The 24973-nt window shown below is 49.0% G+C and overlaps 2 long non-coding RNA genes across 2 annotated transcripts; one reads left to right on the forward strand and one right to left on the reverse strand.

Annotated features, from left to right (window-relative positions):
* Positions 1–13444: 13444 nt before the first annotated feature.
* LOC147649776 (uncharacterized) lies at positions 13445–16867 on the reverse strand. The gene is made up of 3 exons (XR_015277953.1): positions 16455–16867; positions 14013–15896; positions 13445–13948 (listed from the first exon to the last, which is right to left on the reverse strand). It is a non-coding gene; the product is annotated as an uncharacterized LOC147649776 (long non-coding RNA).
* A 44-nt stretch (positions 16868–16911) lies between these two features.
* LOC147649777 (uncharacterized) lies at positions 16912–24276 on the forward strand. Its single transcript, XR_015277954.1, has 2 exons — positions 16912–17111; positions 18907–24276. It is a non-coding gene; the product is annotated as an uncharacterized LOC147649777 (long non-coding RNA).
* The last annotated feature ends 697 nt before the right edge of the window (positions 24277–24973 follow it).

Here is a 24973-nt window from a genome sequence, read left to right on the forward strand (position 1 = left end):
CCTCTTTAGTCGATCCCAGGAACTCATCCTGACTCTTCCTGCCCTGTTCCAGGCTGGTCTGTATTTACAGCATCCCTCTTTTGCCAAGGGCATGGGAATGGGGGCTGGGGATCACACCAGGGGGATGGAGCTTTGCCAAAGAGCTGCTGGAGAGATCTTCAGGCTGCTTTGGTCAGCACTGCAAGGCCTGCAGCATATCACAAGTGGCTCTGACTTCTGAAAAGGGCAGCTTGAACAAAACCTAAATACAATTATTTTATTTTATTTTATTTTATTTTATTTTATTTTATTTTATTATATTTTATTTTATTTTATGTTATGTGATGTTATGTTATGTTATGTTATTTTATGTTATGTTATGTTATGTTATTTTTTATTTTTATTTTATTTAATTTTTATTTAATTTTTATTTAATTTTTATTTATTTCTATTTATTCGATTTGCACTTATTTTTTATTTATTTTATCATTTATTAAATTTAATTTATTTAATTTTTATTTATTTATTTTATTTTCATTTATTTTGCATTGATACTAGCAATTATATTTAGCACATAAGTATTCTATTAATATATCTTATTAAATACAAGATATATATAATAAAATATATCTATATAAGATATATATGATATATGTAATAAGCTATATATAAGATATATATCTTATTATATATAAGATAAATATATCTATTTATATATATAAATATATAAATATATAAGTATAAATATTAGTACATTAGTATATTATTAGCATCTACAGTATTATTATATTGTAATATATAATATTATAATATATAATATTAATATATTATACTAATAATATATATTATATATAAATATATATAATGCATATAATATTTATAGTATATATAATATATATATTATATTATATATTATATATTATATATTATATATTATATATTATATATTATATATTATATATTATATATTATATATTATATATTATATATTATATATAAAATATACATTAATATATAATATTAAATATATATTAATATATAATATTTTATATATATATGGGAAAGCTGATCTTTCTTCTCCCAAACTTTTCAGCTTTTACCCAGGTTACTCCTCACTCAGACTGCTCCAGGCAGGAGCTTTTCCGTGTCCATGCAGAACTTTGGGTGTTTTGAGAACATTTTGAAGGACGTGTTCCTAACGTTCCCATTGCTGCAGCCCCACATGGCTCCTTCAGCCCCTCATTTCCACACCCCAATTCCAGTGGTGTCAGCGAAGCTCCTTTGGATTTGCAGCATCTCAGAGGACAGGAAAGGATGGAAGTGAGGTCCAAAGTGAATCAATGATTTCTCCACAGCTCTTACAGAATTGCTGCTGTAATTAAGATGCTCGAGGAGCCGCTGGCTGTGCACAGATGTGGAAATGGGGTTTCTGAAGTTATCTGGAGGTCTCCAAATGTAGCTGGGAATTAGGAGCGTTTTCAAAGTGTTTCACTCTCTGTAACTGCAGAGATGCTCAGAAATGGCTTCTCAGTGCCATCAGTGTTTGCAATGTGGGGGGCAATTTGAAAACCTGAATAAATATTATCTGTAAGAACACTCTGTGTGCATGTGTGCTAAAGAGGATTTTTACCCTGATGCATTAATCTGGGGAAATAAGAGATATTCACCACTTCCACTAAGGAGCAGAATTTTATGGCAAATAGACCTTCCCAGGCTGAACTTTGCAATAGGCTTTGAGCTCAATTTATCTTCTGGATGGCAAAATTTAGCTTGTTTTGCTGTAAAAAGTCCAGGTGAGACAACAACAAAAATAGGGTTGCTTTTTTCTTTTCCTTTTTTTTCTTTAGAAACCTCAAGACCAATATGATTTAGTGGTGGTGATATTTGCTCTTGACAGAGCTAATGCTTTGGTAGCCTTTATCTTGACCCCTGTAGATGGCATAGCCAGGAATATTTAAAATGTGATTTATGATGTGCTCTGTGCGACTTTCCCAGATGAAACTCAGAGATGGATTTGGGGAGAAAAATCCTTCACTGGAGGCCTTCAGTGCCCTGTCCTGAGCAGGGGAGGGACTTGCTCTGTACTGGAACAGGTGGAGAAGGAGAACAGAGGAATTCCTGGGATGGGAAAATGGGAACACATTTTCAGCATCAAAGAAAGGCCAAGTTAAGTGCCAGAGAATCATAAAACCATGGAATTGTTTGGGTTGGGAGCACCTTAAAGTTTCTCCAGTCCCACCCCTGCCACGAACCTAAACCTGGAGTGGTTTAGGGTGATGAGTGGGGGGTGCTGAATTTCCATTGAATTCCAGAAGGGAGTGGGGAGGGACCTTAAGCCCATCCAGGGCCACCCCTCCCTGGACAGAGACACCTTCCACTGTCCCACAGCCCTGTCCAGCCTGTCCTAGGACACTTCCCAGGCTGGGGAGTCACCGGAAGCACTGGGAGCAGGAAAAGTCGTGAATGAGAAGGCACCAGGCCAGAGCTGGGAGCTCGGGGCTGTGTTCAGAGCCCAGCAAAGATCTTCAGCTGCATTTCAGCTCCTGCCTTTGCCTCCGGCTCCTGAGTGTCCTTGGACTCTCTGCCTGAGGCTTCTCTCCATAAAACGGGGGTGGCATCAATCCCTGACCACAGTGCTGTGTCAGGAGGACAAACCTATTGATGATTATGAAGTGTTCAGGTAACTATGGCAACAGATCTTCTGCCTTTTTGCATCTCACAAGAGGAGACAAACAGAGCCTGAACGTGCCCTGAAACCTCCCCACACCCCCCGAGCTGACTCAACACTTCCCAGCCCCTGCTTCCCCGGAATTATTCCAGGAAAGGTTGCTTCTCTTGGGTTGGAAGCAACGGAGTAAATTTTTTAAAAGCACCTTGCTTTATTGCTTGCTGGACAGATTATTCCCAACATCACGGCTTGGGCTTGGAAAGAGTCCATAATGTTTGATGGCAATAAAACAGAGAGCTGAGGCACAGAATTTATGGCCATGAGCTAATGAAGTGCAGGGATGAATGTTCAGTGTAACCCTGCTCCCTGCACCTCTCAGCAGCTCTCTGTGTCCTCCCCAGCTCCTTGCAGGGGGTTTGGATGATCCAGGAGCTCTGAGCCTCCCTGGTAATATCCAACATCCATTTCATCCAAACAACTTCAGCCACTGCAGGAAGGAACCAAGACAGGGGAGAAATTGCTCCATGAGAAAACAGTAATGCCATGAAGAGGAAAAGCTTATCCAAACTCTGGGGAAATAGGGGTGGCTGCTATTTGTTATACTGGTGAAAGATGAGAGCACTGCAGGGAGAGCCTGAGCAGCTCCACTCACGCAGTGCGTCCCAGGAAGGTGCTGCAGCTCCAGATCCAGGTCTGGGAGCTCTGCAGGTGGTGGAAAATGTGGTGCAGGGAATGGGGAGGGTCCAGAGGAATTGCTGGGAGCATGCCTTGATTTGGGAATCATCTGATCTCCATGGTCATGGAGATTCCCTGCCCATCCTGGGGTTATCCCGTGGGGCTGCTGCCAGAGGGGAGTGGAGGTGTCTGTGCCTCTGTCAGGACCCAGCCTCAGCCCAGTACGTGGGGATGGAAATCTCAGCAGCCCAGGTGGGTTTGTTGCCTCCCCTTTCCTGAGGAGGCCTCATTGTGTCCCAGCTTTGTGTTTGAATGGAAACCTGGTGAGGTCTGAGCTGCTCCTGGGTGGGAGAGAGATCCCACCATGCCCAGCAGGACCCTTGGATAAGCAACACCTTCCCCACCCTTCCCAAACCACGAGGGAACAAAAGATCCCCGTGACATTCCTGTGTCCTGTGCTCTGGGATGGCCCTGCTGGAGCAGGGAGCTGGCACCAGCTGCGGTCCCTTCCAACCTGACCCATCCTGGGATCCTGGGATTTTCTCCACCCATCTCTGGGCAGAGCTGTACTGGATTGTGCTGTGGTTCATTTTTTTTTTTTTATGTGTGTGTCCATTACATAAAAATCCAAGGAGCTGCAATCAGACCAGTTAAACATTCACATGAAGCTTGTCCTTCCCCTGCTCCCAGAGCTGCCCAGTAACTCTCAGTCCCAGTGGATTCCCTCTGGCAAGACCAAGGCATGGGAAGCCAAGTGTGCTTCCCCTCTGGCCAAGGACACTTGTCCAGCAGCACCATTTGGGGACACTGGGGTGGCACCTGGCCAGGGATGCAGCAAAGCTGAGGAATGAGTGTCCTTGGATGCTGATTTGCCTCTCTCATGGAGGGCAGGGCTGGCACTGGAGCATCTTCTCCCTCTCTGGAGGTGGAGGGAGCTGAGCTGAGACTTCCCAAAGTGCTTGAATTACACCTTCCTCATGTATTCCTTCAAATTCCAGAGAGGTTTTACAACCAGTGTGGCCTGAGCACTTTTCCCTGTGTGTAAACACATTCTGAAAAGCTGAGAAGAAATGTGGTTCACCTTCCTTTTGGCTGACAGGGATGTTTGCATCAAAAGAGAGGCAGATTCTTGGTGCTGTTCCCATTGAAACCCCCTTCAAGCCATAAAGTGTCCCAGACACCTCTCCAGGTTAGACTCAGCCTAGGGATCCTCCCAAACTCTCCTGGAGGAAGCACACATCTGTGTGTTTCCAAGCTTTGCTCTTTGATCTGCTGGCTCCTCACATCTCCCTCAGTGCTTTATTCACACATGTAATTAAGATCTCCTGTATCCACAGCTCGGCCTGCCTTTAATTAGAGACATCTCAGCCCCACGAGCACTGGCACAAACAGATAATGGAGCTGCCTCTGTGCACTGCCAGGAGACAAAACCGACCGGGAAAAGACAATTTCCCTGGAAATTAACTGTGCGCTCTGCCTTGGAATTCACTGCTCTGTGCCCGGAGGAAGGAGAGGGAAAGCCATCCCTCTGTCCTGGGCTGCTGGCCAGGCTCACAGGGCCACAGGGGAGCTGTGCCCATGGGGAGGCACTGAGAGCTCCTTTAGAGCCCAGCTGATGGTGGGGTGGGCTCCAGGCCCTGGCTGGGATCTCTGGGGACCCTCCAGCTCCTGAGATGGCTCAGCTTAGAGCAGCGATGAGAGGCTTGGGCTCAAGCCTACACTGCCAGCCTTGTGTCCAAACTGGGGCTGAGCCCCACAGCAGGAGGGTAAATCCTAAATCCTTTCTCCTTCCATCCTGTTTCAGCCCCTCTCGGCCTCAGCTTTAGAGCCCCCCTGAGGCTGGCTGTGAAACGTGGCAGGAGGAGATCCTGGACAAAGGATGGGGCACTGATGCTGTCTGTGGGCCACACTCTGATTTCAATCCAGCTCTGTGAGCTGCTCACTCTCAGATTTGGGGAAGAGAATAAACCAGGCAATAAAGGAAGCTGTCACTTGGGAATTCTTCTTTTTTTTGTTATTTTCCCATTATCTCATCCGTGAGGGAGGATTGTTCTGTGCCAGAAGGGCCGATCTCCTGGGTGGGGAGATGGTGCTCTGCTGGCAGAGCTTGCTCTGAGTGTTCACCTGCTGCTGAGAGCAAGGAGAGGATTGTTTTCTCAGTGGAGAGCAGCTCATTTTCCCACTTCTTTTTTGTGTGTGCAGAGGAGCTTGGCTGCTCTGTGCTGCATCCAGAGGATCCCTGAGCCATCCCTGCCCTGGAGCTGGGGTAGGATAGGCAGGAGGAGAGGGAGCGAGGCAACACCAGCAACACCAGCAGGAGCTGGGAGGAGCAGAAAGCAGCACACAGGAACAGAATCCCAGAATCCTGGAGGCTGGAAAAGGCTTTCAGGGTTATCAAGTCCAGCCACACCCCATCCCCACCATGTCCACCATTAAAGCCTCTCCTCAAGTGCCACATCCACACATTTTTTGAAGCCTTCCAGGGATGGTGGCCCCACCCTGGGTAGGAAAAAGGGTGACCTGGGCTGGGCAGGGCTCTGAACGGAGAGCAAGGCTGGGAATGGGCCCCTCTCCACCCTCCCATAACTGAGGGTGCTGGTTGGGCCCTTTCCAGGGAGTTGTTCCTTTCCACCAAGCAGAACTTCCAGGATTCAAGTTTGTTTTTCTGTTTGTTTTTGTTTTCTGATTTATATTCAGATGAGTCAGAGTTCAGAGCTCAAGGAGCATTTTGTTTTGTTTGTGAGTTAAGAAAAGTGTGTGGACAGATCCATCCCAAGCCCCTGATTTAATGGGAATGCTGCTCCACTGGCTCAGGAATGGGCTCTTCTCAATCAGCTCAGTTGATATTTCACCCCTCTGGCCACTGAATCTCCTTTTTTAGTCAGCAGAGAAAACTCATTTCAGCTTTACCTCTACATCTTCCCTCAGAAATCTGCCATGGGATGGGGTGAAGGGCACTTCTCTCTCCCAAAGGAATATTGGAGGGGCTCAAAGACACAGATTTAAGTGGGAACTCTCAGCTCAAACTCCATCCAGACAAAGAATATAAAGAAGAGGTGACAGGTTTAGCAGGACAAAGAATTCCTCACTAATAACTCAAACATATCCTTGGTTCTGGTGACAAAGGCACCAAACAGCTGCAGCCAATTACTGAGGGGGGAAAAAAGTCAATCTGTGGCTAAATTAAAAATAAAGAAATTAATACAATTTAATGAGTTTTAACTCTGCAGAAAGTTGAAGAAGGATGGGATATTTTGATTTTGGACTCATTACAAACAACAAAGTGGTTTGACAGGAGATGCTAAATTTCCCAGAAGACCACTCTTTAATTAATTTAAAATCATAAACCAATTAACATATTTAATACTAAACACCCATACAATTAATTTGGCACTCAGAGAAGATGTGTGGTATTTAGGGAAAGGAAAAGAAAAGCCGGATTTCTCAGAGAGAAATAAGAAGTTGATTTATTTAAGCACAAAATTCACAAGGAACAGGATGAACACCCCTCCAGGTGAAAAACTCAGCTCTTCTTCCATACACCTGACCTGAATTTCCCTTTTCCAGTCTGAACCATTCCCCCTTGTCCTGTCACTTCAGTTCCTGGTGAGCTCCTCTCCAGCTCCCCTGCAGCCCCTCCAGACCCTGGCAGGGGCTCTGAGCTCTCCACACAACCTTCTCCTCTCCAGGCTGGACACTCCCAGCTCTCCCAGCCTGGCTCCATAGGGGAGGTGCTCCAGTCCCTTTAGCAGCTTCCAGGTCTCCTCTGGAATTGTTCCAGCACTTCCTTGTCCTTTTTCTTACGTTGGGCACAGCAGAGCTGGGCACTGTTCCAGGTGGGGTCTCCCCAGAGACAGAATCCCCTCCCTGGCCACAGCTTTGGATGCAGCCCAGGATTTGTTTGCCTTTCTGGGCTGTGCCATTTCCCCACAGGATTTGTGCCCAAACAGCTCAGAAGTTTTCTGGGAACTGATAAACTTCCTCTGGCTGTGGAGCTGAAGGGAAAGACAGCCAGGTAAGAGAACTCTTGTGTCTGGGTCTCACCTCCCATCTGGTTGCAGGTGACTCTCCCAGGAACCCCTGTGGATAATTTGTGTTCATCTTCCTCTCTCTTCCTTTGATGGACAAGTGTTTACTTTCTTATTTTCCAGCCTGAGTGGGGAGAAATGGAAGATGCCTGGAGCAACAGTTTTCCAGGTCATTAGGAAGCCAGTCAGAGAGGGGCTGAATCTTGGGGTGATGTTTTTCACTGGCATCAGAGAAGGAGGGCATGACCTGTCCTATTCGAACAGTTCAAAGAATTCTTCACACGGAGGAAGGAGCACCAAGTTTAAGGACTGGGAGAAAAATAAGGAGAAGATCAAATAAACTTTCAAACCTGGCTGGTGTGTGATCTCAGAAGCCTTCTGACAATAACATGTTATTCCTCATCATTACTGAAAGGCAGAATTAAAACTGCTTTAATACTTTAAAGTGCTTTTCTGGACTACAGCACGCCAGCATTTTTCCTGTGTGGAGCGGGAAATTGGGAAATTCTGGGTTTGTAATGGTTTGGAAGGCAAGGAAAAGCTCCCCCAGGGGCAATTTACCTGCAATTCCTGCTGAGAGCAATGCCCAGCCCTGGGTGAGCACAGCCCTCACTTCTGAGCACATCTGTGTGTGCTGGGCTCTGCCCTGAACAGGAAATTCCTGTAAATTGGGGCTTCATGGGAATTCCCAGTTTTCTGTGAGGTTTTAGAATGCTCGGGTTTCAGAAGGCTGGGGATAGCGAGCACCAAAGAGATTGTAAGGGAAAAGGGAATTGTGAATAGTCCTGGTAACAGAGGCCACGTCCTGAGTGTCTGGGGTACAGAAGAGAGAATCATGGAATTATGGAATCTCCTGAGTGGGAAGTGCCCCAGAGGGATGGGATCAACAGCAGATGTCCCTCACAGGGCCTTGTTTAGCCTGCCCAGGACCCAGGGCGCTGCAGGACACAGCAGGGACAAAGCCTGGCTGCTGCCACAGCCACTTCTCCCTTGCTACTGTTTGTTTCTTTGGGAATTGCCTCACTTACTCAAAATAATTTAAAATTTTGTACACAAAAACTAATCAAGAACCCAAATTATCTCCTTTTTAAGCATGGGAAGAAATGCAGAATCAGCCTGAAATCATTTCGAAAATAATAAAGGCAGATTCAGTGACAGACTAAAAAGCAGAGCAAGTACAGCTGTGAGCTGGTCTAGGTTTATCTCAGCTACTGAAAAGCAGACAAAAGGTATTGGTCTAACTCAGATTTAATTTTTTAAACCAACGCTTTGTTGCATAGAGATTGGGGAAATAATGAATATTCTGCTTCAGCTGCTGCACCAAAAAATTCAGAAGCAAAATGGCACATGTCACATTGAAACAAGATTGGTGCTGCTTTGTAAGTGGGATGAAGACTCCCTTTAAAAACACTATTTTTAGTCAACTAAAATTTGCCATTGACGTGAAGTGAAATGTTGTCTCTTTTTCAGAACTTGGGCCTCCTGCTCAGTGTTTTTCCTTCAGCAGAAGGGGGAGTAAGATTTTGGAGCATTTCTTACCACTTTCAAAAGGATTTTGCTCCTGAGAGTTTCAAGTTTCCTGTACTTTCACTTCTTGGTAAAACAAGAACAATAAAGTCTGGCCATGTTTTCAGAGGATTTGGGTCAGGGTGACCCCAGTCCCCAGGTGACACCATCTCTGTGCCCACAGCAGCCCAGGACAGCACCAAACATTCCCAGCAGGAGCTCCAGGCTGGGAAGTTCAGTTGCCATCCCAAAGGTCCATCCTGACCCTCTGGGGACGGGCTGGGACAGGGTGGCCTGGCAGGACCCCCCCTCTGTCCAGCCCCGGTGACAAATGGAGCTCAGGGATGTGCCAGCTCTCTGAATGATGTGTCCTTCCCCCAGAATGCAGCCCATAATCACAGCAATTACACATGGCAATCATTAATAATTGCATTTCCCTTCAATCAATTTTTTACGAAAATATAGCTTTTGTGCCAGATTCCAGTTAATTTTTCCCAGAGATGTGTCTCAGGCCTTGGCAATATTCCTGTGGGAAGATCAATCAGAACCCAGGACAGGATGACATGCTACATTTCTGGGGGGATCCAAGTTTTAATTAATTGTTATTCATAAACTAATTATTGGATTTACAAATGAGTTCTTGGGAAATTCATTAGCCCTTGGAAGCTTCGTGTCAGCCATTTGCAGCAGGATGTGAGGCTGCTTTTCTTCAGGAGATGGAAATCCGTGCCTTGAAATGCAAAAAGGGTTTTTTTCCCTGGAGCTCTGGGCCAAGGTCATCCCCCCACCCCTGCCCTTCCCCTCAGGAGAAGCTGTGACTGGGATGAGGCTCCCCTCAGCCTCCTCTGCTCCAGCTGAACACACCAAGAGCCCTCCTCGGGTGGTTTTCCCTCTAAAAATGGCTTTATTCCCTCATTTTGGGGAGGCTTTCCCAACAGAAGTGCCGTCTGGCCTGCCTTTGGCACTGGTGTTTGGCCTGCCTCCAACTCCAGCCAGGAGCAGCTGTGGGAGCCAAATTCTGCCCTGAATGGAGAGAGGAGTGGGGTATGGGCTCAGGACAGCTCCAGGAGACAGGTGAGGAAAATATCCAGGGCTTTTAGCCTTGACTCCTTCCCACAGGGAGTGAGCCAGAGCTGGGTGTGGGGCTTGGGCCTCCCATGAGCTGAATCCCACAAGGCTGGGCTTGGGGAGGACCTTAAAGATCATTCATGGGCAGGGTCACCTTCCACTATCCCCATCCAGCCTGGCCTGGGCCACTTCCAGGGATCCAGGGGCAGCCACAGCTGATCCAGGGGCCTCCCCACCCTCCCAGAAGGTGCTGAACAGGAATCAGTGGAATTCCGAGGGGCAGCTCTGACCTCTGCTCTCTGGGACAGGGACAGAACCCCATCCTGGAGCTGTGCCAGGAGAGGTTTGGGCTGGATTTAGGGAAAGGTTCTCCCCCAGAGGGTTCTGGCCCTGCCCAGGCTCTCCAGGGAATGGGCACAAGGCTGCCAGAGCTCCAGGAGAGCTTGGACAGCGCTCCAGGGGTGCCTAGGGTGGGATTGTTGGGGGGTCTGGGCAGGGCCAGGAGCTGTTCTGGGTTATCCCTGTGATCCTTTTACATCAGGAGATGCCCTAATTCTGGGAACAGAAGGACAGCCCATTCCTCCCCCTAAAGACAACACCAAATTTTATTTCTTGGTGTGCCTTCACCATTTTACCTTTTTACTGCCTCTCTCCACCTTCCAAGAATTTTCCCTCACTGCTGGAAACTGGCAGCTATGCAGGCCAGATAAACCTATGCCATTTTCATCAAGCAAAAGAGAGAAGAAATGTTGATTGCAGGTTGATTTGGGACGTGGATCCTTGTCCAGTGCCTCTGGAGTGGGAAGAGGCTGCACGGGTGCTCCTTGCAGTGAAACATCTCGGCTCTGCTGCGAGCTGCTCTTTCTAGCAGCCTGTCCTCAGTCAGGGGTATTAATTGTTTTCAAATATCTGAGATGTCTGAGTTGTTCTTGCCCGAGGTGATAGAGAATTCTATTAAATCCTGTCAATTCTATGAAATCCTGTCAATTCTATTAAATCCTGCCTGTTCCAATCCAGGCACTAGTGCAGAGATGCTTCTGACTCGTGGTTTGTAACTGAGAGGGTTCGAAGGTGCAACTGCCTGAAACCCTGAGAAAAGGGAGTCTTGAAAGCACATTTATCTCCTGACCACATCACCTTTCAACCTGGCACATTTGGGGATTGAAAACATGCTGGGATGAGTGTTCTGAATGGAGCTTTTCAGAGCCCTTCCAGGCAGAACCGGAGCTGCAGGAGTCAAAGGTTGTGTTACAGGGAGAATCCCAGCTCAAATTAAAATCAAAAGTTGCTTTCAGTGCTCCTAAAGTGGATGAAAAATGTCCTTGTTTATCCTACTGGAGTTTGCAGAAGCAGCAGAAATCCATGTGCACTGCAAACCTCTGTGATTTGTCAGCTCTCCCAGAGCCCAGCACTTAATGGATGGGAAGGCAGAGCTGGCATTTCTAATCCCGTCCCCTGGATGTTCAGGGGAGGAAAATGTTGGCTTTGGAGCATCTGAGATTGAACTGGGGGTCAGGGAATTGCTGCCTCTGTGTGTGGCCCATCCTGGCAGTTCCCACATTTCCTGGCCAGGTGTTGGATGTCCAGGAGGAAAACGAGAAGCTCTCAGGGTGCTTCCTTGAGAGAAGCCTGATGCCTTGTCCAGAACAGGAAAGTGTCAGAAACTAAACAGAAGTTCCCCACTCTCCTTTAACTTGGGCTTTTAACTCTCTCTTTTACTCTAATTTTTTGTCCCAGCTGAAGCTTACTAACTCACAAAAAGCTGTGAAACTGCATTTTTAAAGTGCATGCACTATTTGTCAGGGGCAAAAAAAAAAAAAAAAAAAAAAATTAATAATAATATACTAATGATAATAAAATAATAAAAAAATAAAGCCACAAAACCAATGCAAAAGCCCACCCAGCTGTTGGTCTCACATTCTGCCTTCAGCCCTACCTGGAGCTGCCTGATCTGGGGCAGTCACCACAGACAGAACAGCTTTTTTGGGTGTTAATGTCACACGTGGCTTCTGTGGTCAAGTTTCTGAATCATTTGAAGGTCAGATTTTACCCTCTGATGGATTCTCATGCCATGGGAATGGTTTTTAATCCCTGTTTGACATCAATGGGTGCACTTGAAGAGTGGGATCAGGAGCTCCTGGTGATCCCCGGCTGTTCCCATCCCTCTGAGCCTGCCACTGAACCCCTCTGATGGTGCCAGCTCAGAGGGAGGTGCAGAGGATGCCCTGGTCCTGCTGCAGACGGTGCCCTGAGGAAGATGCTGCCCCTCACACCCCCCAGATTCATCAGACAAGGGGGTGCAGGGGCCCCAAACCCTGGGGACAGCCAGGACAGGGCTGGCAGGAGCAGAGAGAGGGCGTGGTGACACTTCTGTTGGAAAAGCCTCACCAAAACGAGGGAATGAAGCACTTTTTTAGAGGGAGAACCACCTGAGGGCTCTTGGTGTGTTCAGCTGGAGCAGAGGAGGCTGAGGGGAGCCTCATCCCAGTCACAGCTCCTGAAAAGCAGCAGGGGCAGGCCCTGAGCTCTGCTCTGGGACAGGGACAGCAGCTGAGGAATGGCTGGAGCTGTGCCAGGAGAGGTTTGGGCTGGATTTTAGGGCAAGGTTCTTCCCCCAGAGGTGCTGGCACTGCCCAGGCTCCCCAGGGAATGGGCACCAGGCTGCCAGAGCTCCAGGAGAGCTCCAGGGGTGCCCAGGGTGGGATTGTTGGGGGGGTCTGTGCAGGGCCAGGAGCTGCTCTGGGTGATCCCTGTGGGCTCCTCCCAGCTCAGGCGATTCCATGAGAACAGCCTTTAAAGTGGGAGGGCAGGGAAGGACTGTGCAGCTCCTTTAGCCCGAGTTTGGGAAGATTCTTTAGCTGTAGTTGGTTCCCACCCATCCCTCACACACCTGAGCCTGCTAAAACAGATTCCTGTCCCAGTGCAGGTGTGGATGTTGAATGTTTAAACCCTGCAGCCATCCACAGCCAGGGCCACCCTCGCCATGAGTGAGGAATGATTGACAAGCAGAGAGAAAAGCAGCAGGGACCAGTCCTGCACCCTCTGCTGATGCCTTTAACTCCTCCAGAAGTGCTGGGAGACTGCATCAACCCTCCCTGCTCCACAAACACACCTGGAGGAAGCAATGACAGCAGCTAAAATGGGATTATTTTCACATACATGACCTCAAATTAGCAGCACCCAGTGAAAAAAGCCATGCTCTGCTTTGAAACCAAGGAAACCCAGCTCTGGTTGAGCCCCAGGGCCCGGCAAGGTGCAGATGTGGTGGGAAGAAGCCTCTTGTTGCTTAAATAAGAACAATACTCTGAAAGCAGCAGCTCTGCTCTCCAAGTCAGTGAGGACACACCAAGCTGGGACCCTGCAAGGGCTTGTTTTATTTTTTATAAACACCTGTCCCAGCGTCTGCAGAGCTTTGGGAGCCCTCCAGGAGCAGAGAGAGTCAGGACACACTGCAGATGAAGGGGAGCAGAATTAGAGGAGATGGATGAAAATACTTATGCAAATGAAGCTTTCAAGCCCGTCAAGAAACTCACCACGACACTCATTTATTACTTTATTAAGACAGCAGATGGCAAGCTGCTAATGAATGTGGAAGCCATGGAGAATTTTTATAAACAAACAGAAGGAGGAGGCTGGGAGGGAGGAACAGCTGTGTTTGATCCAGAGGCAGGCCCAGGTAAAGCCCCAGGTTTGGGAATAGCAGGAGCAGGGTGGTGGCACTTCCCAAAAAAGGCTGCTGGGATGATGTGATCGGTGCCATGACTGCCCTGAGGGGACAGAGCAGGGTGGGGACAGAGGAGGGAGGAGAGGCAGAGCACAGGGACATGGGCCAGCTCACATTGCCAAAGCACACAGAGGAGTTTGAGGGTCATGAACCACAAAAAAAGGTTCAATAACAGCTGCAGTCAGGCCTCAGGCAACCCTTCCCTGTGCTCAGCCCAGCCAGACAGAGGCTGAGCAGTGACAGGCACTGGAAGTGTCCCCAAAGCCACCTCACAGGACAGGGAGATGTCCCCAAAGCCACCTCACAGGGCAAGGAGATGTCCCCAAAGCCACCTCACAGGACAGGGAGGTGTCCCCAAAGCCACCTCACAGGAGAGGGAGGTGTCCCCAAAGCCACCTCACAGGGCAGGGAGGTGTCCCCAAAGCCACCTCACAGGACAGGGAGGTGTCCCCAAAGCCTCCTCACAGGACAGAGAGGTGTCCCCAAAGCCACCTCACAGGACAGGGAGGTGTCCCCAAAGCCTCCTCACAGGACAGGGAGGTGTCCCCAAAGCCACCTCAGCCAGCTCTGCTGGCCCCAGCCCCAGGGCTCCTCTCCAGCCAGCTCCTCCCGCAGCATTCCAGTGCCATTCCACAGCAGGACAGGGATTTGCTCCTCAGCTTGGCCACTCCCTGCAATTTTTCACTGCAATCACCTAAAGGCACATTAAACACTTCCTTTGTAAGCAAAAATCCCAAATCCTCTGAGGATCCCCAGCTCCCGGCCTGCAATGCAGATTTCCCTCATTTGACCATTTCTCTGCTGGTTTCATCCCAGCTTTCCTGAGCAGTTTATCCATGGATATCGTGCAGACCAAGAGGCACTAAAAGTCTCCATGAAAATCTGCCACAAATCTCCATCCTGGAGAGGATGGGCTGTAAAACCTCCAGCAAAATGAGTCCTTTCCCTTTCCACTAAAAATCAGAGGCATAGACAGGCCTTTGAATCCAGGTGAAACCTCCCTATTTAGGAACAAGCCCAGGGAAGGCTGGATGGCTTCAAAGCAAATATCATTTGGGATCCATACTGAGGATAACAGGTCTCAAAATATGGATAGAAAATCAAAATACTGAAGGAAAAGAGCGTTCCACACTTTTCAGAACACACCCTTCCCCTGTGACAGGACATCTTTAAACCCTCTGTGGCAGCTCCAGTGCTCGGGAACACCAAGGGAGGCTTGATCTGATTTTTCTCTTCTTTGTCACCAGGCAGGTGAAGACCAAACATTTGTGGTAGCACATGAGATGCAAATGGAACAAAGATCAACAGTAGCAACACAAGCAGCTGAAAGCCACAACTACAGGAGCCACAGGACTACTTGAAGGTGGAGATTCTGTGGAGAATAATCCTTAGTTCAAGAGAAAAACCACTGCAGAGTGTTGGTAGCTATAAATCACCCTCAGAGCTCTTTAGGAGAATTCCAGATGGGAAAACAGAGACCATCAGCACATCAGCAGCCCCTTGGGAATGCCAAGAAATTCAGATTTGCTGGAGAAATGCGAGTCCTGTTGCTGAGAAACCTCTAAAGGGCAAGGGAGAGAATCACCTCTACAGGGTGTCAGTGACTCAAACCTGTAAAGGACATGGAATAAACAGGAATAAACAGGAATAAAAGGGATGTAAAGGAATCTTCCCTTCTAAGCTGGTGGTTTTGGAGAGAGAGTACAGTGGCAGCAGCTCCTGAGGAATAATTGGGACACATTTCTATATAATAAATGTATGTGACACATGGCAGGGATGGAGGTGGTGACCGAGGTTTGTCCCCAGTGCTTGGAGACCTCCAGGCACATTCAGGGCATGAAAAGGAGCTGGAAAAGGGCCTGGAGCAGCTGGTGCAGAGGCTGCTGCTGCTCCTGGAGGAGCCTGAGCCAGGAGGGATCCGTGCTCAAGACCCTGCACGTGCTTCAGAGCCCCGTGCAAATCAGGGAATCCAGAGCAATTCCATAACCAGTCCTGGAGTAACTGGGGGATGCAGCCAGGCTGGGGGGGGAAGGCCTTTCATGCACTCTAATGAGCTGATCTGACATCTCCTTGCTCGAGCTGACACTTATTACTGGAAATCTCAGCTTGTTTTCTTGCCGTCAGCCAGGCCTCCCTCTTAATTTCCTCAGATTTCTTCCTGTCAGGTCACTTTAGAATTTCTTTGAAATAAAGACAGTCTTGTAAATAAATGGAGGCCAAGATGCTTCCCAGGGAGATGAGACAAGGCCTGTCAGGAGAAGAAATGAGGATTTGGAGCAGAGTCAACAAGAAGCACGTCTTTTGTTGCAATTGCTAACTAAGTGTAATTAACTTCCTGATGAGGTGCAGGATCTTAAGGACTGATTGGAGTTATAGACTAATCATTATTCATGAGAAATTAACAGACACTACTTACAGGGAGCTGAATGCTTAAAAAAATACTGTAAAAGCTCACTGGGGCAAACACATCCGTGATTCAAGGCTGTGGATGAGCTCTTGGATGGATTCCTCATGGTGGTGTGGGGAGAGGAGAGGAACCAGCTCCCCTCAATTTGAATCCCTGAGTGAGGCTCCAGAGGGAGAGGGGTTCAGCCCACCCCACTGCAGAACTGTGCCCCAGCAGTGCCCCCCTTTAGCGGGATGACACCAACCCTGTGCTGTAGTGCAGGATTCTGTGGTTTCATGGCAGGAGAGAGATCCTGGCTCAGAGCCCACAGCCAGGCTCGTGTGAGGCAGCAGGGGCTTTGCTCTGCTCACCGCAGGAAAACACCAAAGCTTAATTCATCCCCCAGCACCAGCAGCTCACCTTTCTGCCCAGAAGGAATCAGCCTGGACTGTCCTTTAACTGGGCTACAATTGCCCTGGCATTGGCAGAGGAGGTTTTTGCCTTCCATGCTGTCCAGATTCTCACATCTCTGGGTCTCGAGGATTGTGGCATCGTTAGGAATTCCCTGCATTTGTCCTTAATTACAGCATCACAAATGAAAGGCTAATCAGCAGCAGCATCCAGAGTCCCCTGGGCTCCTGCAGCGCTGAGCAGATCCAGGGGAACTGGAGCTGTCTGTGCCTGTTCCTTGCAGGAAGCTCTGTCTGATTATTCCTGAGCTGCTCCTTTTGGGCCGGCTCTAAGGGAGCACTGGGGAGTGGCTGAGTTCCCTGGCAGCCTCTGTCAGCCTGACAGCCCCTCTGGCAGCTCCAGGTGTTCACAGCAAGTGTCAGCTGCAAAAAGAAATCATTAATTTGGAAGGGACTGACCTAACAATGCAGGCAAGGCTTTTCTGGCCCTTGTGCCGCTCTCCCAGGGAAATGAGTCAGCAGAGGAGAAGGAATTGCTTTCTGTGCACACATACCTGAGCTTGGTCCCTTGGAAATGAGCTGTTCCCATGGATTCCCAGCCCCCAGGAGCTCCTGGATCTCTGTGACTCATCACAGCCTTACCCACAAACAGGCAGCCAGGGAGAAGGTGAGTTTGTCTCTCCGAGTGCAGAGCAGCTCCAGGGAATGCTGCTGAACTGGAGGGTGTGAACAGCCCTGGATTTGTGATGAGGAGGGATTGTGTCTGTACAGCCCAGTTCTGGATGTTTGGGCAGGTCTGTGGAAGTTCCACCTCTGGATGTGTCCACGGAACCCTCGCATGTTCCTGCAGAAGGGAGCAGGTAAGAGGTGTGAGGAAGGAACTGCTCCAAGGCTCTGCCCAAATATCCAGAATTGGTCTGTCCTGCTCCTGGCATCATCTAAAACTTCATCCTCCTCCCATTCCCTCCTTCTCGTCTCTGTCCTGCCATGTTTGCTGTCTCCAAGATGACAGCACAGATAACTGTGCTGGAACAAAGCACATCCCTGACCTGCCATGGCAGTGCCAGCCCCAGCCCAGCCCTGCACCCCACTCTTCCCTCACAGAGCAGGTGAAGATGTTGAATTCTTGCCCCAGGACCCACCAGAAAGAGCTGAATCCACCTGGGAAATAACTAAATAGTCCTCTCACTCCCCATGTGGAAGGAGGAAGGTAAATGGAGGTGTGGTGACACTAATATAAAATAAATGTGCTCAGTTTTGCCAAGTGGCTTGGTAATGAAATGGAAACCCAAACAAACAGAAGATTCAATTCCAGTCCTATCATATTTTGCAGAAATGTATTGAACTGACATTTTTATAAACTGAGAGATGCCTCTGTTACCAGAAGGTATCAGCAGGTGTAGGAGCAGGTGTGTATAATGAGAATGAAATTCTGGGAATGTGAAGTTTATGAAAAAACAAAATGAAAACCTGAGGAAATCACTGCTCAGTTCTTTCCTTCCTGAGGCATTTTTGAGACCAGTATTGAGTACCAGAATCCCAGAACGGGCTGGAAGGGAACTTAAATCCCACCCAGTGCCACCCCTGCCATAGCAGGGACACCTTCCCCTGTCCCAGGCTGCTCCCAGCCCCATCCAGCCTGGCCTGGGATATTCCAGGATCCAGGGGCAGCCCCAGCTGCTCTGGGCACCCTGTGCCAGCCCTCCCCACCCTCACAGGGAAGGATTCCTTCCCAATATCCCACACTAAAGCTGTTCTCTGTCAGTCTGAACCATTCCCTCCAGTCCTGCCTGTCCTGGCCCTCGGCTGTCTCTGTTGCATGGAACAATCCCAGAAAGCCAAGCTGGGATTTAATCCCCCCCTTCCTGTGGGATTGCTGCAAATTCTGTATCTCCTTCCAGACTTCTCCTGCTCCCACAGTCTTGGTTTGGCAGGCAGGGATGTGCCATTGCATGTGAGGGGCTGGATAAACCCCCTGCAGCAGGGAACAGCCGACAGGATGGGACAGGGCAAAGGAGGGATGGAGGTAATTGGACAATCAGAAAGCTGGAAGTGCCACAGGCAGATCTCCCAGAGGAGCCAGCCAAGAGCAATCCATGGGTTACAAAGGAGCTCCTGGAAATGGAGATAACAGATGTGGGGAGAGCTGAGCCTTTGTCAGAGCAGATAATTGGGATGTTCAATGGCTCCATGGAAGTCCTGCACTAATTGCTGCAGCACCTGCGTTCTCTGGCTGCCACAGAGCTCCAAACCTTCAAGGAGATCAAAAAAAAATATATAAAAGGCTGAAAGTTTCCTGGCTTGCAGGCAGCTGCTTTGTTCAGCTTCCTTGGGAAGCTGTGCAGGACAGCCTGGAGCCATCCCAGCAAGGCCACCTGGCAGCTGCTGTGCTGTGGGGAGCAGGCAGGAGATCCCACTGGGCGCTGCAGAATGAGCTCAAGGTGGAATTTTTCTTCTTGCAGGTGATGAAGGAGGCAGTTCCTGAGGCAGGACTCTCCCTGTTTTCCACTGCAGCGCGATGTTCCCCCTCAGCCTGCCCTGTGTTCCCACAGAGACTGACTGGGAAGAAAAGCAGCATCCCCCAAGCTCCCAAAGCCTCCCCAGGTGTCTCTGAGGAGTTTGGAAAGCCCAGGACCCCTGGAATTCCATGCAGAGCTCCCGTGGGTGCAAAGCGCCAGCAAAAATCATCCTGTTTTAATGAGCTACCTTCCTTTCCTTGAAATTTATTTGCCATAATCCCACACGAACGAGTTCCTTCTCAGCAGGACGAGGGCTGCAGGCAGTGTTGAGCTCTTGGCTCATCCTCTAAGTGAAATGAAATAGGAGTTGAAGGTGTGGACACTGTGGGTCAGCTCATGGGAGGAGAATTTCTGTTCCCTCAGGGAGTGTCAGTGCCTCGCAGGAGATCCTTCCCAGCGGGAAGGGGGCCCTGGAGCTCTGCCCACCCTGCACTGGTCCTGTTCAGGGTCACTGGGAGGACCTGGCAGAGATGGGACTGGAGGAGTCTGTGAAGCACCAAGCAGCTCCTGGGTGGGACCTGCTTTGGTACTGAGTGACTGCACTGCTGCTGCCCAGGGCCACAGAAACGTGCCTCAGTTAAACAGGGCTGATTCTGCCTTCAGCCTTCAAAGCATTGCCATATATCCATCAGATCCTCAATCCAGCATCCCATGTCCAGCTCAAGATTTCCTCAGGCTTTCAGCCTTTCCTTAAGCCTTTTCTCTCCGAGCCTTTGCAGGATCTCCAGGATGTGCCAAGCACAGCCCCCTCTCCACACCCACACGTGGGCTGGCTTTTCATTCCAGCCTCTGCTAATCCCCAGCTCTTCCTGCAGTCATGCAGAGTTCAGGAATATTTTATTTATCAGAGGATTGGACTTCAAAATTTAACCTTTTTGCAGCTTGAAAGGTGTCTCCTTGAGATGGCACTTCCACACAGACGTGGCTGCCTCGACAGGAATATTCTTCCAACTCTCCAGCCTTTTCCACTTCTATCAGCTCCCATTTGCAGGAATTTATGCGTCAGGTCGTCTTTCTGTTTGTTCCAATTAATTGCATTTTATGGAGGGGTTTCTTAAATTTACACACTGGCTTTGGATGGAGTTTTAAGCCTCTGTTTAGACCAGGTGAATCCAAAGAGATATAAACCCAAAACGAATCTGGCAAGATTATTAAACTATTTATTAATTTTTTCTCCATCAGATTAGGCTTTTTCCATGAACAGGCTCTTCTAAGAACTCCTGAACTTGGAAGATCTTTGTGGACCAATTGATGCAGTGACCAGCCCAGTGCTTAGATGGGCCTTGGGCTATCCCAAATCTACTGCAAAGATCCCAAATCATCCACAAATATCCCAAATCTACTTCAAATATCCCAAATTGCCTGCAAATATCCTAAATCATCTACAAATATCCCAGATCTCCTTCAAATGTCCCAAATCATCTACAAATATCCCAAACCTGCTGCAAATATCCCAAATCATCTACAAATATCCCGAATCTGCTTCAGATATCCCAAACCTCCTGCAAATACCCCAAATCTCCTAAATCATCTACAAATGTCCCAAATCTTCTACAAATATTCTAAGCCTACCTCAAATATCCCAAATCTCCTGCAAATATCCCAAATTTGCCTCAAATATCCCAAATCTCCTGCAAAAGTCCCTAATCTCCTACAAATATCCCAAATTTGCCTCAAATATTCCAAATCTACTGCAGCAGTGCCTGCCAGAGCCTCTCCAGTGATGGCAGTGGTCGCTCGCTGGTCAGACACAGCCCAAGGAACGGTTTGGGGATGACAGAACACGGGGAGAGGATGGGAAGAGCCTGTCAGGAGAGAGTGCAGAGCACTCAGAAACGAGCCCAGCTTGGGGGCTGCCAGCTCTTTCTTCCCTCCCTGCCCGTGTGAGGCTCAGACAGAGCCAAATGTGGCTCCTGGCCTGTGAATTCCGTGGGATGGAGCAGGATCCAAAGGGACACGGTGCCTATTTGGAGCAGCTGAAGGCGTGACAGCTCTCAGGGAGAAGCCAACAGTAGCCCCCAGGTTTCTCACCCTCCCCTGCAGCCGTGGGGAATCAGCCTTGGAACCCAATTCCCACTGGGAATTTCCCCTCCCAGAGCATCCCCGGCTTTGCTGCTGTGCTCAGCACCACCTGCTCAAGGTGCTCTGTCTGCAGGGCAAGGAAGGGTTTGGCTGAAAATCAGCCCAAAGGCTCGATCCCAATCAGCTTTCTGGAACAGAGGGAGCGAGGGGAATCCCTGGAGCTGCTGCAGGGAGCTGAGCAGGGCACGCTGCAGGAATGGCCAAGGAATCAGAGCAATGTCCCACAGGGCTGGGAGCAGCAAAGGACCTTTCAGTGCTCTGAGACTTCTCAGCAGGTCCCCAAGCTGGCTGTGTGGAGGGAGAGGGGACAAGCGGCTTCTTTCAGGGCTCCTGTGGCAATCCATGCCTTGTATTTGTGCTTCTCACCCCTGCTCAAGCCTATGAGGGCTGCACTTCCAGTGATTCTTTCCACTTCCAGCAGGATTCTTTCCACTTTCTTTCCTCTGGGAGTATCGGTGTTATCACCTCCATGGCTGAGAAAGCTCCTCCAGCAGCCAGGGACAGGGGAAGGTGTCACTGAGGGCTGGGAGGTTGTGCCACTCTCCCTCAGCTCCTGTGGAAGAGGCTGGGACACCTCGATGTTCAGCTTTGTTTTGCTCCTGAAGGACATTCCCATGTCAAGGCAGAGCATTTGTGCTTCCAGATACAGCCTTGGTCTGGTCTCTCTGTTCCCTCAGCCTGTGCAGACCCTTCTGGCCTGGGTTCCTGCAGGTTCCATTTTATTTCTTAGACATTTCTAAGCAGAATTATTTTAATTTTTTTTTTTTGGTCCCCTTGTGAAGGAGAATTCTGAAAGCTGAGGGCTGCCTTGGCATAAGGAGTCTTCCCACATCTCCTGGCATGTTTTCCTTCTCTGTCTTGGTGAGGCAGAGGGAAGGAATTGCTTGGTTGGGAGTGCTGGGTTGACAGTTGGCCTTGGTGAAGAGTTACAAGTGTTTTCCAACCGTGACAATTCCGTGACTCTAAGCAGGGAGCCTGGAGGAGCCTCTCTCCCTCCTGGCTCTCTGGGCTGCTCTGTAGGCTTGGATGGGGAGAAACTCAGAAACAACAGCCTGGTTTGGGGAATTTCAGCCTGAATCCAGACCTAGGAGCTCAGTAAAAGCAGGAAATTGTCTGGGAATTGCTCATTCTTACACTGATTATTATCACAGTGCTCATCAGCACACTCCATGGCTTTGGGCTGTGCTGCCCTCGAGTTCCTCAGGGCTCAGCATGGACTGACACCATTCCCAAGGAGCTTTTCCCTGTGGAATTCAGTGGCAGTCTGTGAGGCTGGGGAGGTCTTGGATCCCTGGCAGTGCCCAAAGAAGATCCCTGGCAGTGCCCAAGGCCAGGCTGGATGGAGCTGGGGGCAGCCTGGGATGCTGGAAGGTGTCCCTGCCCATGCACTGGGTGATCCTTAAGTTCTCTCCCACCCCAAACCATGCTGGGACTCTGGAGCTCTGGATGATGATCCCTAAAGGCTGCAGAGGCCAGAAATGAGCAGCAGAGTGTCACTGAGCACGTGGATCTGTCCCCAGTCCTGCAGTGAGCAGAGACCAGGGGATTCCCCTTGGATTCCCTTCGACTTGGCTGCCAGGAATGTTTTGGTTTTTTTATAAATGCAGCCAGGCACATAAAAATGCAAATAAGAACCCGGTAGGATTTTTAAAAGCACATAATCCCTGGTAATTCTGTGGGAGGGAGGTGCCTGAATACAGATAAGGATCTGAATGCAGGTTCCAGGCATTTACAGAACCAACCCCAAGGGACACCTCCCTACTCACCGAGATACCTACAGAGCTTCTTCTGCCCTGGAACCAGTTTAAACACCAATCCCTGATGGTCCTCAGAGATGCTGCTGGGTTTCCCAAGGACTCCTGGCAAGAAGAAATCCTGAAGTTTCTGCAGAGCAGCATTCCCTGGGATTGCTGCAAGGAATGTGGCTCTGCCAGAGGCACAGTAACAACTGAAAGCTCTGGCTTTGGAATATTCAAATGACATGCAAAATGCATGCAGAGGCATTACTCATTAATTAATCTAAATAATTGACTATTTCAGAATTGTGTCTGATCTCCTCCTGCAGCTGCCTCGTTTGCTGGGCCATTGTTCTGTGGACATCCATGGGAAAGATTTGGGGAATGCACAAAATATTGAGCGTTTGACTGTGGCAGGAGTAAATATGCTTTTTATCCAAGTCCTCCAGAAGCAATTAATTAACATTATAGCCTCCAAAAAGGGAGCTCTCCATAAATCACTGTCACTAAACCAACCTGCTTGGGTCGCTGCAACAAAAAAATTGTTTTATGTGCACAGACATAGCTGAGGCTTCTATCCCTGGATGATCAAAGAGGGATTGAATAAATACATTCCTTGGGAAAAAAGAGCTTCCAGGCAGTTTACACTCCAACAAGACTTGGAGTGCATGTTTTCCATGCTAACAGAGCAAATATCTTCATCCTCAGTGAGATTCTGTCTGCCAGGGGTGATTTGTGAGGGTCCCACTCTGCTCAGGAGGGAGGGAGGGCTCCAGGGCTCCGTCTGCTCCATAAGATCCATGGAATCTATAGGATCTATAGGATCTGTAGGATATGTAGGATCTGTAGGATCTATAGGATCTGTAGGCACCTGCTTGAGGTTTGATCCTGCCAAGAGCCACGTTAGAGGGCTGCACCTGGGTTGGGGACAGCCCCCAGGATCCATCCAGGCTGGGATGAGCAGATGGAGCAGCACCTTGTGCGTGCTGGGAGTGAGAGCTGGAGCTGCCCCAGCCCGGAGCCCCTGCCCTGGGCTGAGCCCCAGCGTGGGCAGCAGGGAGGGGAGGGGGGTTCTGTCCCTGTGCTCAGGTCAGACCCCACCTGCAGAGCTGCCCCAGCCTGGGCCCAGCACAGGCAGGAGCTGGAGCTGCTGGGGAGAGCCCAGAGGAGGCTCCAGGATGAGCAGAGGGATGGAGCAGCTCTGCTGGGAGGAAAGACTGATATTTGTTACCTGGACAGGCAAAATCCAGTCTGTTTTAGAGGCAAGGATCCCAAGGAGAGCCCTTCCCAATATCCTGGAGGGGAACACAAGTAAGGAAATGATCTCAGGTCCAGTGCAGCCCATGGTGGGAAGAGGTCCCCAACTGTGGTCATTCAAACAACAAAAAATGAATATTTTCTTCCAAGAAATAACTCCCAGCAAAGGAAGAGACTGCAATTCCTGAAGAGCTTCCATATGTATTTTAAACTTGGCTTTGGGAATCCAGCCATCTGTCCAAATATTGAAATTCCTCAGCCGTTTCAAGTGGGCGTTCATCAAGCAAAAACATCCAAGGGAGCTCCCACGCCTGCTGTGTTCCTGGGCTTGGGCCACAGCCAAACACCATTGACACAATTTTCTTGCTTTTGCATCTTAACTTTTTTTTTTTATTATTTTTTTTATTTTTTATTTTTTTGGCTGCAAATCATCTTGGAGTGGGAGCAAAATAGAGCTGTCAGTGTGGCAGGGTCACGTGTCCTGTGGAGCCACTGCAGGTGAGGACAGCATTGCCCAAGTGCCTGTGGAGATGGAGAAAAGGAATATTCCCGGTCACCCAGAGGCTCCTTGTTCCCTTCCATGTCCCTCCAGGAAGGGCTGGAGAACCTCAGTAGGGTCTGGTCACACAGGCAAGGCCTGCTCTGCACCACTTCACTTTTCTTTCATACTTCACCTAAAAAAAGTTCTTTTTTTGCTTTTCTCTTCCAAGTCTGGCAGTAATTTCAAGGTAAGGAAAATAATTTAAAGTAGGGGAAGGAGAAAAGTCAGCCCAGAGCCCTCTGTGAGAGGGCTCAGCAGTGCAAGAACAAAATGCTCTCCTGGCAGCTTCAGAAAGGATCCTTCTGCTCTGGAAAGGTCACTCCCCTCCCTGCTGGAGCTGGCTTTTCAAAGCCATGACTGTGGAAGATGCTGATTTCCACAGGTTCTGACCCAG

The sequence above is a fragment of the Cyanistes caeruleus genome, chromosome 19 (genome assembly GCF_971803275.1).
Source record: "Cyanistes caeruleus chromosome 19, bCyaCae1.hap1.1, whole genome shotgun sequence".
In the NCBI taxonomy this organism is placed as follows: domain Eukaryota; kingdom Metazoa; phylum Chordata; class Aves; order Passeriformes; family Paridae; genus Cyanistes; species Cyanistes caeruleus.